This window comes from Marmota marmota, unplaced genomic scaffold, assembly GCF_001458135.2.
Source record: "Marmota marmota marmota unplaced genomic scaffold, marMar, whole genome shotgun sequence".
NCBI classification, from domain to species: Eukaryota; Metazoa; Chordata; class Mammalia; order Rodentia; family Sciuridae; genus Marmota; species Marmota marmota.
This window is the reverse complement of record NW_026000221.1, coordinates 7,361,544-7,373,135: the sequence shown is the minus strand read 5'-3', so window position 1 is coordinate 7,373,135 and position 11,592 is coordinate 7,361,544. Positions and strand designations below refer to the sequence as shown.

At 38.3% G+C, this 11,592-nt stretch overlaps 1 long non-coding RNA gene across 2 annotated transcripts in view; it reads left to right on the top strand.

Moving 5' to 3' along the window:
* Window positions 1-5,040, top strand: part of LOC107144770 — a 20,612-nt gene extending 15,572 nt beyond the window's left edge. Inside the window, exons 3-4 of one of the 2 annotated variants that reach the window (XR_007343422.1) lie at window positions 1,372-1,492; window positions 4,687-5,040. This is a non-coding gene — a long non-coding RNA (uncharacterized LOC107144770). The remainder of the gene's footprint in view (window positions 1-1,371; window positions 1,493-4,686) is intronic. The other variant, XR_007343423.1, reaches the window with a different exon arrangement.
* Window positions 5,041-11,592: the final 6,552 nt, after the last annotated feature.

The window sequence follows — 11,592 nt, the reverse complement described above, 5'->3', positions numbered from 1 at the left end:
TATGCGAATGGCAGCATTTCGTTCCCCTTGCCGGGCAACCAAAGCAACGGGTGAGTCCTGACCGGCCCTCAGCAGGACCCGGACCGAGATGCAGTTTCCGTGGGCTCCTAGCCCTGGGCCAGGGCAGTTCCGGGAGCCGGAACTCGGCTGCCCCGCGCTGGGTGTTCGCTCCGATAAGATCAGGTTCTAAGAAGCCCCCAGGCACTGAACCCTAGCAATCTGTCTGCAAGCCGCAGGCGAATGGCTGCCTGAAAATACCTGTTCTATGGCTGAATGAGCTGCGGTCAGTCAAAAACAGGGATGGTGATGTCAGCTTTCCAACATGGTGGCTGCTGGCCTCCTCTGTGGTCTGACCGGTGTGGAGAACCGAGATGGACCGCTTCCTTCCCCCGTCTCAAACCCAGAATTCAGCCCTGAGTACGGTGCTTGCACGGCTGGCAGAAACTGCAGCGCTGTATCCCTGCGTCGCTATCTCCTCATTTCCCAGCGCGCGCTGCAGACTCTAACCGCGGGGCGATTTGCTGAATAAGCAGTGTTACCCTCCGTGCGACAAACCTCTCGCGTTTGAGTCCCCGTAGCTGATCCTCGTGCGATGGAAATCCTTCCTCCAGGTTCCGGAGCACCCCACTATTGCTGGAAATTCCTAACAAGATAGCCTTTAGCCGTCCTGACTCGTCATACTCCCACACAGTGAAGCAGCACACGGGGGCAATGCACTCCCCTCGCCGCCATCTTCCTCTCCCCCCTCCAGAATTCTTAAGAGAAGTAAAAATAACCAGATAGCTATATAGATTTAGATGTAGATACAAAGAGATTTATTTAAAGAAATAGTCTCAGGCCTACCAAGTCTGAATTTTGTAGAGCAAGCAGGCAAACTGGAAATAGGAGTTGATGCTATAATCTTAAGTCCAAAATTTATCTGGAAGTTCAAGTGACCAGAAATTTAGGTAGACAATTAGGAGGGGATGCTACAGTAGTCTTGAGGCAGAATTTCTTTTTGTTGAAAAACCTCACTTTTTGCTCTTATTGCCTATAACCAATCAAAGAGACCCATCCACGTGATAATCTCCTCTACATGCAAATGTTAAACCACATCTACAAAGTGCCTTCACAGCAGCAGTGAGATTACTGTTTGGTTAAGTCACAGTGTGCTATAACTGAGTCAAGTTGATACAAAAAAAATTATATGTCACCAGTGGCAAAAATGACTATATGGAGTACATTGATAAATACTAAAATAGCCACCCCTTTAGGGAAAAAAAAAACCCAGCATACACAGCTTTCTCCTCCTGTGACCCCCCCCCCCAAAAAAAAAATCCAAGTTAAAGAACTTAGAAGGAGGAGAGGTTTATTTTGCTATTTTGCTAATAGGTTCAGCAGTTTCAGTTCACGACCAGTTGGTCTACTGCCCTTGGATCAGGCAAGGCAGAACATTTTGGTGGAAGCATGCGATGGAGCAAAGATGCTCACCTCACAGCAGCCAGGAAGCAAGGTAGGAAGGGGCTAGGGTTCCAAAATTACCTTCAAGGGCATGCCCCAAGACCTAACTTCTTCCCACCAAGCCCCACTTCTCAATAGCAGATCACCACTTCCCAATAGAGCATAGGCTGATAAGCAAATCTTTAACATATGGGTCTTTGGGGGAACATTCAAAGTCCAAACTATAGCAATTCCCAGTGGCCAATATTTTTAATTGCAATGTAGAAATGAAATTAATGTGTTGTTAATGTGGAAAAATCATTAATGATAACATATCATTAATGTTGTAGAGTACAATCAGAGGTAGAAATCATCTGCTGGTTATCTCATCACATCTTAGGTAGCAAAATTCAATGTGCAGAGAGACACTTCATAAATGTCTCTGAATGAATTACTGTTTGTAATAACTCAAAGAATGTGTTGGAAGGGATCTTAGCCATCATTAATCCAGTGGGATCTGTAGGAAAGGGGTCCAGAGGATATTAGTAAACATTAGTATGAAAAGACTAACCTGACATAGTGGTACACACCTGTAATCTCAGCTACTTGGGAAGCTGAAGCAGGAGGATCACAAGTTCAGGATAGCCTGGAAAACTTAGTGGAATCCTGACTCAAAATAAACTCAAAGGAGCTGGGAGTGTAACTCAGTGGTAGAGTGCTTGCCTAGCATGTGTGAGGACTTTAATGCAATTTCTATAAAGATCCCAATGATATTCTTCACAAAAATAAACAGGCAATCATGAAATTCATTTGGAAAAATAAGAGACTCAGAGTAGCCAAAGCAAATCTTATCATGAAAAGTGACACAGGAGACTTCATAATACCAGACCTTAAATTATACTACAGAGCTAAAGTAATAAAAACAGCATGGTACTGGCACCAAAAGAGATATGAAGACCAATGGAACAGAAGAGGAGACACACTTTCATGAATACAGTTATCTCCATACTAGACAAAGGTGCCAAAAACATACATTGGAGAAAAGATAGCCTCTTCAAAAAATGGTGCTGGAAAAATTGGAAATACATATGTAAAAGAATGAAATTGAACCCCTATATCTCACCCTGCACAAAATGTAACTCTAAGTGGATCAAGGACCTAGGCATTAGACCAGAGACCCTGTACTTACTATAGGAAAAAGTAGGCCCAACTCTCCAACATGTTGGCTTAGAAACAGACTTCCTCAATAAGACTCCTAAAGTGCAAGAAGCAAAATCAAGAATCAACAAATGGGATGGATTCAAACCAAAAAGCTCCTTCACAGCAAAGGAAACAGTCAATAATGTGAAGAGAGATCCTACAGAATGGGAGAAAATCTTTACCACCAGTACCTTAGATAAGACATTAATTTTCAGCATACATAAAGCACTCAAAAAACTTAACACCAGAAAAATAAATAACCCAATCAATAAATGGGCCAAGGAACTGAACAGACACTTCACACAGAAGAAGAAATATGAATGGTCAAAAAATATTGAAAAAAAATGTTCAACATCTCTAGCAATTAGAGAAATGCAAATTAAAACTACACTGAGATTTCATTTCACTTCAGTCAGAATGGCAATTATAAAGAATACAAGTAACAGTAAATGTTGGCAAGGATGTGGGGAGAAAGGTACATTGTTGGTGGGACTGCAAATTGGTGCAACCACTATGGAAAGCAGTATAGAGATTCCTTAGAAAACTTGGAATAGAACCATCCTTTGACCCAGTTATCCCACTCCTTGGTTTATACCCAAAGGACTTAAAATCAGCCTACTACAGTGATGCAGCCATATCAACATTTATAGCACTCAACTCACAATAGCCAAGCTATGGAAAAGCCTAGGTGTCCTTCAATGGATGAATGGATAAAGAAAATGTGGTATATCTACACAATAGAATAATACTTAGCCAAAAAGAGGAATGAAATAATGGCATTTGCCAATAAATGGATGAAATGGGAGACTATTATGTAAGTGAAATAAGCCAATCCCCCCAAAAAAACCAAAGGCCAAATATTCTCTCTGATTTGTGGATGCTAAACCAAAAAAAGGGAGGTTGGGGAGGGGAATAATAGAAATCCATTGGATTAGACAAAAGGAAATGAAGAGGGAGGGAAATAAGAAAGACAGTAGAATTAATCAGACATAACTTTCCTAGCCTTATATTTGAATACACAATCAGGGTAAATCCACATCATGTACAACCACAAGCATAGGATCCTAGATAGAATTAATTATATTCCATGTATGTATAATTTGCCAAAATACATTCTGTTGTTGCATAGAACTAAAAAGAACAAATTTTTTTTTAAATTGACATAAGATATTAATAAAACCTTTTAAAAAAAATGAAAAAACCAAAACCAAAACTCTGTTCTCTGTTAAAGCCACCATACAATAAGACATTTTGTTGTTGTTTTTAAACAAAAAGTCTGACGAGTCAAGGAACTTTTCCTCCCGAATGGTTAGTTTTGTTTTGTTTTTCCTTTCAGTACTGGGGTTCAGTACTGGGCTTTGCACATGCTAGGCCTGCACTCTGCCACTGAGCTACATCCCCAGTCCTATAAATTTTTTTTTAATCTTTACTATACATAAGGTTCTCATTTTCACAATTCTAATGTAACGCTATATGTAAATTTAAACATACACAAACATCTGTGAAATGAAAAATTTAAACCTTTTAATTTTAGCTTTCAGATATATTAACTGTATCTTTAATGCACATAAGACTCTGGGCACACTGTATCTAATTTCTCACCATAATTTGAACATTAGAAAGATCAAATACATGCTGCTTATTTGTACCACTTTCATCATTTCTGCTTTATGACCTTTAATCTTTTAGAAAGTGCAGATAATCAAAGATTTCAGAGAGTCAAAATTTAACCACAAATTAATTTAATATTCGTCCAAGCTCTAAGGATCTTAGATTCATATTTAAGTTGGAGTAAATTGGATTAACACAATTGCTACTGGTATTAAAAGTTAGATGGCATTTTAAAAGTTTTTAGTAAGTGTAAAAATTAAATTTATTTGCAGTAGTGTTTGAAGCTTATAAGATACAATCCTTTTAAAAGATAATAGTTGTTATAATTTAATTTAATCAAGCATATGTTTATGTTTTTGTGACCTTAACTATTATGTAGAAAGAATAACTTATCTGACCCATTAAACTGTCAAGAAATATATAGAGTTAATTAGTTTTTTTTTTTTTTTTTTTTAGGAATCATAAAACCTCAAGCCTTAAAGGAAAAGAATGTACACTTTAAACTTATTTTACCTTATAATAAGGAGAAGATAGCTTTACTGAGATACAATTCACATATGATACAGTTCACCCAATGATTTTTAGAATATTCATGGATCTTGGCAGCCATCATCACAGTCAACTTTAGAACATTTTCATCACCTCAAAAAGAGACCTTGTAAAGATGGTGGAATGAGATGGACATCATTACCCTAGGTACATGTATGACTGCACACATGGTGTGACGCTACCTGTGTACAACCGGAGAAATGAAAAGTTGTGCTGCAATTGTGTACAATGAATCAAAATGCATTCTGCTGTTCTATATACCTAATTAAAATAAATAAATTAATTAAAAGTAATAAAAAGGAGACCTTGTATCCTTTATTATCACCTCCCTGTTGCTCATCCTTTACCAAACCACAATTATTCCTTATGTTTTAATGGATTTTCCCTTTCTGGATATATCACATAAATAGAATCATAGAATGTGTTGTCTTCTGTGACTGACCTATTTCATTTAACATAATGTTTTCCAGGTTCATCCATGTTGCAGCATATATAAGTACTTCATTCCTTTTTGTGGCTGAATAATATTCCATTATATAATTACGTATGATTTGTTCATCCACTCAATTTATATGTATTTGAGGGTTTTTGGATACTCTTAACAAATGCTGTGGTGAACTTTCATGAAGTTTTTTTTTTTTTTTTTTTTGTAAAAATGTATTTTGATTTCTCTTGATTTTAATGACTGCCATTGTGGAAAAAGAGTTTTTAAAAAATATTGTCTTAGTCTGTGCAACAAACAAATTTTGGAGGAGATACACACATTTAGTCTACAGCCTTCTACCCCTGATCATTCCCCCAAAATGTTACTCACACCAAAATTCATTCATTCCAATTCAGTAGCCTCAAAAGTCTCAATTCATCTCAGCATCAACTTTAAAATTTAAAGTCCAACATCTTATCTAAATATCACCTAAATCAGATATGGGTGAGACTCCAGGTATGATTCAGTTCCTCTCCAGTTGTGATTCTGTGGAACCAAAAAATTATACGCTTCAAAATCCAGTAGCAGGCTAAGCACGGTAGCAAATGCCTGTAGGCCCAGTTACTTGGAAATTTGGGCAACGTGGTGAGACCCTGTCTCAAAATAAATCAAAACAAAGAGAAGGATCCTGTTGAGAGCCACAGCATTTTGCCAGAAGTAATGGTTGAGAGGGGAGCCATTGGGATGATGATGATTAAGTTAAGCTGTGTATAACTGCTGTGACTGGATGATGCTGGATTGAAACAGGCTGTGTATTCAATTGTATATAGACCCCTGCTGTCCACCTCAGGCGCCAGCTACTTAGGAGTCCTCATGTGGATTCCTGGGGAGTTCGCGTTGGTTGGTGAAGTTTTGGTGGAGGGAGTTCCGGTTGGTGTGTGGTGTCCCTGGAAGGGCCTCGTGGGTGGCGTTTGGGGGAGTTTGGAAATAAAGTTTGTTCCTGCTTGAGTGGCTTGTGATTTGTGCCCAGTCAGACTGCGGCAGGATCCTATAGAATGAACACACCCATCCTAAAAGGGAAAATAGGATGGGAGGAAGGGAGAACTGGCAGGTGGAGGCCAGATGATGATCTCGAATCACCTTCAGGGCCTGAAGAACAGCCTGGGGTTCTGTAGAGATAACTGCTTCACACGGATCTCCTTATCAGGCCACATTCCTAGTGTTCTCTTCCAAACATCCTTTTTCATTCATGTAATATGAATAGGCCAAGAATTTCTCAAATCGTCAAGATCTCCATTTTTGTTTAGTGATTCCATCTTTAAGTAATTTCTTCCTTCTCAGATTTTACTATTAACAGTCTGGGGGAGCCCCCATATTTCAAAATTTCACTTAAAAATCCCTTTAGCTAAATATTCAATTTCATTGCTCACAAGTTCTACCTTCCACAAAACACTGGAACATGAATGTGCACATTATCTGCCACTTCAAGTAGTGCCTTTTTTCTCTTGTCCAAAAATATGTTCCTCGTTTTGTACTGAAGCCTCATGAGAATGTCCTTTACTTTCTGTGTTTCTAGCAACATTGTGGTCATGATTTCTCAAATATACTGAAGGGGATTGTGGGACCCAGCCTCTCAGTCTTTCTCTTCTACTTTTTTTTTTTTTGTACCAGGGTTCAATCCCAGAGGTGCTTAACCACTTAGCCAGTGAGTCCTTTTTATATTTTATCTAGAGACAGTGTCTCACTAAGTTTCTTAGAGCCTTGCTAAGTTACTGAGGCTGGTTTTGAACTTGCAATCCTCCTGCCTCAGCCCCAAGAGTCCCTGGAATCTTTTTTTTTTTTTTGCTTTTTTGACTCATGAAGTGAATGGTTTGCTCCATCATGTGCTCCAACCATGATGTGCTGCCCTCCCCAGAGGCCCAAAGTGGTGTGGCCATTCCATCTTGGACTGGAACCTCCAGAACCATAATCCAGTGCAAACTTTTTCTCTTTGTAAGTCAATTTCCTCAGTTATGTCATTATAGTAATGCAGGCGCTAACATAGGAACTAATCTCATTAATAAGGTTTCCACAGTCATGACCTAATCACCTCCCAAAGGCCCACCTCCTAATACCATCACATTGGAAATTAGGATTTCAACATATGAGTTTTGGAGGATGGGGGACTCATAATGTCCAGTTGACAGCAAGTACTTAGACCTAGGTAGAGAAAAATGCTTTCTAAATCATCAAACTCATGTTAAAAATACCATGTGATAATTTTGTTCAAGTTTTGCTCCTGTTAAAATTGTATTATAAGCTTGTTGTTCTTGCAAACTTATTGAAAATAACTGCCTTCTAAACATTATATTTCCAACATTTTAAGTGTACAGATATGCAGTTTTTAGAGGTGACTTTTAAAAGACTTTAATTAACAAAAATAATTCCCCAACATTTGGTTTTAGATAGTCCTTCTGGAGAATGACTGTGCTGTTGCTTTCTCCCTCACTGTTAAACCACTGCCTTCACCCTGAAGCATCACACTGTGTGTCTATCTTTTTGAAAATATTTGCTAGATGGCACAATACTACCAGCTTGTTTGTCCTCACTGGAGAGGTCAGGATATTTGTAATCTTTGCTTTTTGATCTTGACTTCATTTGTGATAAACTATGTCATCAAATTTGCTTTTGCCATACAATGAAACTACGTGGCATGAAAGGTTTTTTGTGTTAGACCTCAGAACTAATAGTTCACCCTCAGCCACCCCCCATCATTTCAACATAACACACTCAACTGGGTTTAGACACAATGCTCTGGGTTGCAATACATGGAAAACAGCGTACACACAAAAGCACTAGTGCCAATCCCTAACCCCTCCACCTTCTTTCTGCATTAGTAAAGATTAGTCAAGATTTTCTAGAGAAATAGAACCTAGGGATATATGTGTGTATGTGTATGTCACATATGAGAAAAAGAGAGAGAGGGAAAGAGGAAAAGAGCGAGGTTAATTTATTTTTAAGGAACTGGCTCATGAGATTGTGGTTGGCAAGTACACGTTCTTTGGGGCAGCCAGCAGACTACAAACTATAGACTTTTTCAGGGAAGAGTTAATATGCCAGTCTTGAGTTCAAAGGCAGGATTCCTTTTTCCTCAGTTTTTATTTTTTTCTCCTACATCTTTTAGCTTATTGGAAGAGGATCACTCATATTACCTGGGGTAATCTGCTTCATTTAAAATCCTCATTTACATGTCAATCACTTTTAAAAATTACCTTCCCTCTGGTGTGGTGGTGCACACCTGTAATTCCTGTGGCTTGGGAGGCTGAGGCAGGAGGATCACAAGTTCAAAGCCAGCCTCAGCAAAAGCAAGGCCCTAAGCAATTCAGTGAGAGTGAATTGCTTAGGGCCTTGCTTTAAATAAATAAAACACAAAATATGGCTAGGGATGTGGCTCAGTGGTAGAATGCTCCTGAGTTCAATCCTGGTACAAAAGAAAAAAAAAAAAAATCACCTTCTCAAGCAACATCCGGACTGATATTTCACCAAACATCTGGGCACCAAAGCCTACCCAAGTCGACAAATGAAATCAACCATCACATTCTCTCATCATAGTGGACCCTCCTGGGCATACCTGAATATCTCTGCAGCAGTTTGGAGATTTTCTGGGGTGACTGAGTAGGACCTTAATGATTAAGCGGTCTGTGGGGCCACTCTCAACAAGGTGTTTGTTTTATGAGACAGGTCAATGAGAGGGAGACAGTTATTTTTGATGTACCTGTTATAGGCCTGGAGATGACAGCAGTGAGATCACACAGAACTGACTTTACAGCAGGTAAAATTTTTTAAAAAAGCTACAATCATAGAACAAAATCAGCTATGTACCATAGTGAAGAAAGAAACTAATCAGGAAAGAAGGTGGCGTGGAACAAGGCCTTGAAGTACAGATAAATTATCATTAACAAAGTCTTGGGAAAGGCTCGTTTGAAGTACAAATTGGAGACTTAATAAATGATGTTGAATTACTTTCTAGGCAATAAGAGTAACAAACAAAAATACTTCTTTTTGCAATTAATTCTTAGGAATAAACATTTGCTATCATTTCCCTTTTTATTCTAAGCCAACTGTCTCCTTATCTTCTTGATTTATTTTCTATAAGTGTTTAATTTTTTTTAATTTTATTTTTTAGTTGTAGTTGCACAAAAAACCTTTATTTTACTTATTTATTTGTATGTGGTGCTGAGGATCGAACCCCGGGCCTCACACATGCTAGGCGAGCGCTCTACCACTGAGCTACAACCCCAGCCCAAGTGTTTAATTTTTTAAAAGAAATTCTCGTGCAAGATACCTTATTAAAAACTATGGATTTAAACATAGTAGAAGAAAAGAATTTGAAATTTACAAGCCCTAGAAAATAATAAGGATAAATATTCAAGCATTTTTGGTCATTGAATTAAAGGTGTAAAAATATTTCACACACTGGAATTGATGGTGGCATTAATTTTATATTCAGAATTTCCCAAATGAACTGGCATACTAATTTAAAAAATTGGTAACAGAGGCTTTAAATATCTTTTTTTCCCCTCCCTTTCCTTTTAAAGACATACTTGTGGTGACCCACTCATATCCCCAACCATTTTGCACAGATAATTCCCTGGTCAAATGACTTCCTTGAAAAATTCCAATTGCCACCCTGAACACTTTTTTTCTTGATCAGCTTCTAAGAATAGCTAGGTACTAAATAACTTTTAATTTTTTAAGTGTTTAGAGTGGGAATTATCTAAGGAAGGAAAAAAGTGCAACACGGGCAGATTAGGACCCAATCAGAGGCAAGATGAGAATTCAAGCAAACGTCAAGGGCTTCAGCTTTACAAGCCCTTGGGTACTAAGAACTTAGAACAAAGATGGGCAGTATGCAGTTCAGCATCTGGTTTTAGTTCTGTAGCAGTTTTCCTTTAGTTAAAAATAGATGTGATGGTTGCCAGTAACTTTCCCTGAGAGATTAATATAACAAGATTCACATAGACAAAGGAAATACCAAGACATCTCAACACAACGTATTTTCATTTTTTCAGACTATTTGAAGACAGTGCTTTGTACTTCAGAACTTGTTAGTGACAAAATAATATAAAATATGAGGCCTTTCTACCTTTCCATAGAACATTACCAGCTCTTGCTTTGCCTGCCTTTAAAATTATTTGTGAAAGTGACAGACATTTGTGAGATATCCTTAATACATCACTGAAACCAAATGTTCTCAGTCAAGGGCAGATCAACCCACAAAGGGAGGCATAGTTGTCAAATCACCAAATAACAAAATGTCAATAGAAAAGGAGCAGAATTGGGATGAGATCAGCCTGTGCAGCACTCAGTCCTGGGCTACTTGACATTTTTTGCCAATTATACCAGTTTATCCCTCTAACCCTCATGCTTTTCTGTGACTGAATACTTTATAAGCCTTGGATGGCAGGAACTTTGGACTCTGTTGACAGTGGTCTACCTTTTTCTTATGAATTGACTTTATACCTTATTGTACTTTCTTGGTGGAAGTTTTCAGAAGGCTCAAAATGACACACACAATAGCATTACATCACTTGTACAGGGTTAAGAGATTCAATTCCCTCTTCTGGAAATGATGTGGCTAGGTATATAACTCTATCCCTCAGAACTAACAGTTCACCATCAGTAAACTACAAAATGGGGCATAAAGCTTTCTCAGTGCACTACCAGATTTCACATAGTGTCACTTAGTTCTCCACAGGGATAGAGTGTAGGCTCTAGGGTTTAGCACAAAATATAGATGCTGTGATGGTTAATTTTATGTTTCAACTTGACTGGGCTAAGGGATGCCCAGATAGCTGATAAAACATCCTTCCTAGGTATATCTATGAGGGTATTCCTGGAAAAACTAGCATTTGAATTTGTAAAGCAAAGAAGATCAATCTCACCAACATGGATGGGCATAATACAATCTGTTAAGGCCCTGATTTTTCTCTCTGCTCAAGTTGGGGCGGCTTTCTTCTTCTGCCCAGAGACAAAAAAACAAAAGCAAAACCAGAAAATAACAAGTGTTGTTATAGAATTACCACATATTAGTAGGCTTATCATTCTAGCAAAATATCTGAGATAATCAACTTATAAAAGATAAGGTTAAGGGCTGGAGTAGTAGCTCAATAGTAGAGCACTTGCCTAGCATGTGGGAGACACTGGGTTTTATCCTCAGCACCACATATAAATAAATAAAATAAAGATACTGTGTCCATCTACAACTAAAAACATTTTTTTAAAAAAAGATAAGTTTATTTAGCTCTTAATTTTCGAGGATCCAGCCTGAGATTGAGTAGACTCCTTGCTTTGGGCCTCTGGTTAAGGTGCTGGATTGCAAGGGAGAAGAGTGTGTGATGCAGCAATTC